Source organism: Nannospalax galili, unplaced genomic scaffold (assembly GCF_000622305.1).
Source record: "Nannospalax galili isolate Female #2095 unplaced genomic scaffold, S.galili_v1.0 scaffold102, whole genome shotgun sequence".
NCBI classification, from domain to species: Eukaryota; Metazoa; Chordata; class Mammalia; order Rodentia; family Spalacidae; genus Nannospalax; species Nannospalax galili.
The window spans coordinates 6,473,947-6,477,250 of NW_008351958.1; positions in this window are offsets into that span (position 1 = coordinate 6,473,947).

Here is a 3,304-nt window from a genome sequence, read left to right on the forward strand (position 1 = left end):
TGGGCGACTGTGACCAGTGATAGTCATGTATATAGAGATTAGAAATGCATGTGAAAATGTCTCAATGTCAATTGTCTTGGAATGAATTTTTCTGTATGAAACTATGTGTTTTGACAACGATGTGGAGATCTTTTTTAAACGTTGGAACCACATTTAATTTTATGTCTTATAAAGTTTATAATGAGTAAAAGATTGTATAAGCGTAATAATTCATCTGTAAACCTAAAAATGTACAGCCAATTTTGAAAGAGATGTACCCTAGCTCAGACAAAAGTTATTGAATAGGTTAATGCTGTTTTAATGAAATGCTTCTTGTAATTAAAGAAAAAAGAATATTGTCTACCGAAATTGATGGATATATAAGAATAAATTAAACACAAACATGAGTTAAGGCAACTCACAACAATTAAGCCAGCACTGCTGAAAATTCTTAAAGGAATACCATACATACAGGAAGAATAAAGTTTTACAAAGGAGAACACAGAAATAAAAACATTTCTTTAGAGCAAGAGGTGAACATAGAACTGGGGAAGAATCAATCATGTCCAACACAGAAAACCAACAAAACTCTAACACTGTCAGGAGAAGAGGGAAAGAGATACCAGTTTGCCAGCCAGCAAGAATGAACAACAATGAAATCATAAATAATAGCAATACCTTTTCATTCATAACTGTGAATTCAAATGTGTTGCAGGTTCTCCTCAGGCCAGCTGTGAAGACCCTAACCTGGATTGGGTCCCCTGCTGATTAGGGAAGCAAGAGGCGCAGGGTCAACACACAGGCCCCAGGAGTTGGGTAGAAGCAAGTACTAGGCGAGGTGCTGCAGGCTTGTTTAATGCAGGAGGGGGCAGACCTTATATTTCCCTTACTCTGCCCCCAAGTCCCTTTAGTGAGCGTATCATTTTCTGATTGGTCTGTGGCACACAGTCTGTTAGCAGTCACTGGGTTTGTGAGCAGGGTATAGAGGCTTAGGCTCCTTTTGGCAGCCTATTTGCGGACCAAGAAGTGAAGTGAATTCTTGCTGAATCCCAAGGCTCTGAGTCCGTGCCATCTTTGGAGACCTCCTGCTACATTTCCAACCTTTTTCTTTAAAAATGACTGTCCAGCGAGAGCCTGTAGGCAGCTCCATCTCGGGATGACCCCAGGATCATGGACTGTGCCTGTCTTGGGTTGCCCTATTTGGGCATGAATCTTACCCGTCATTGGAGCATGGGCATACATGTCCACATCCTGTCTTAGGTTGATTCAGCCCAACAGGATCTTACCCGTCATTGACTACCAGCCCTCCAAGGGGTATCATCCTGGAGGATCAGTCGAGGTGGGGAATTATCTGTAGGAGGCCTGTACATTTCTGCAAGCCAAGTTTGTAGGGCCTCATAGGGTGGGTTGAAAACATCTTCATGTATTGCTCTGAGGGCCTGATATACTGAGTGATTGAATTTTTTCTGACAGTGGGAACGAAGAACAAGGCATTTAAAAAGTAGAAAGAGAGCAACTATGCCTTTCGTGAGTAGGTAAGTGATGATCCAAGACAGGTCAAACAATGCTTTTAGATTAGAGGCACTGCCAGCATAACCATGGAGATTCAGGTTGAACATCCCAATGCATGAGGGAGGGGACCAAGGCCCAGAGATCATGGGCTGTGGCAGGGGCTGGGAAGAGCAAACCAATTATTCAGATAGTGGTAAGTTCTCTGGGTGTTGGAGGTCCTGTTGGTCAGTTGCTGGTCTCAGATCTCTCACTGGAACCATTACTGGCTTTGTTTCTGTCAGAGGAAACACATAAGCATAGCCTTGCCCTCTTGTTAACAAGACATGTTATGGGGTCCTTCCATCTCACTAGTGTCAGGGGTGTAGGCCTAGGTATGGTAGCCCAGTGTTTGTAGGCCGGGCTCAACTCATTTTCATTGAAGGACAGGAAATTAATGTTAAACAGCACATTAATTAGAGCCAGGTGTGGGTCCCTTTCAGACTCAGAGGTAGCAAATTTTTATAATGTTTCTTTGAGGGTCCTATTGGCCTGCTCTACAAGGCCTGTCCCTGTGGATTATAAGGGATGCCAAGGGAGTGGCTAATTTTCCATGTTGACAGGAATGATTGGAATTGTAGAGAGGTGTAAGCTGGCCCATTATCAGTTTTTAGGGTCCATGGCACTCCCATTACCAGCATTGCTGATTTGACCACCTTAATGGCACATGAGGCTTGAGCGATGGTGAAAAGAAAGGAGGAGTGGGTGTCAACAATGACATGGACATACTTAAGATTACCAAAGGAGTTATAATGGGTGACGTCCATTTGCCAGAGGGCATTTGGTAGGAGACCACGGGGGTTAACTCCATATCGATTGAGGGGGCCTAAGGGAGCAAGGGGTGTACATGTAACACAAGACCTGCTCAGATATTTGCATTGAGAGATGGGTAGGTCATGTAGAAGGAGGTGCAGACTGCGAGGAGAAAGGTGAAATTGTTGGTGTAAGGCTCTGGCTTGTTCCAGTAGGGGAATCTCTGTGGACATAAGTTTATCTACTTTGTCATTTCCCTTTGCCAAAATCCTAGGGAGCTTGGTGTGTGATCTTATGTGGGAGATGTGCCAGGGCCATTGTCTGTTATCTAAGATAATCTGGAGAGCTCTCATTGTTCTAGTGATGGGATCCTTGTGGCCTTTTACCCTAGCAAAGGGAAGACATCTGAGGGCCTGAACCGCAATACTGGCTGTCAGAGAATATAAGTGGCTCAGTCTGGCAGACTTGGAAGATTTTTTAACAAGGCCAGGAGCTCCCCCAACTGGACAGAGCTGGGATTGGCTTGTACATAACAGGTGTCATCCTTCCTCATGTGCGGAATGACAAGGCCATACCGGGACTTATTGGCATCCGAGAAGCCTAGCGTGGCTAAAGGTAGGGGGTTTTTGCAGGGGGAAGCGTGTGGCTGAGTGGTGATTTCCAAACAGGCCAGGCTGGCCAGTCACTTATCTGGGGGTGTGTGGTTATCCAACTCCCCCATGAACCTAGACATCATTAGTTGGAAAGCCAGAGAGTCTGCCCATAATGTTTGGGAATGCTTAAGAGGAAAGGGCAGTATAATTTTGTCAGTTTCCTTTCCAAATATGTGCCTGGCTGTTTGTCAGGCCTTAATTGCTAACTTGAAGGCAATATCATACTTAGAGCTAAGCCTAGTTAGGTCCAAAGTAGCCAGGTGGATCCACACTAGGAGGTCTTGGTGCCATAGTGCCCCCAAGACACCATTTTTAGTCCAGAGGATCAAGGCCAGTAATGGTTCTGCTGGGTCATGACGTCGGAGTGACGC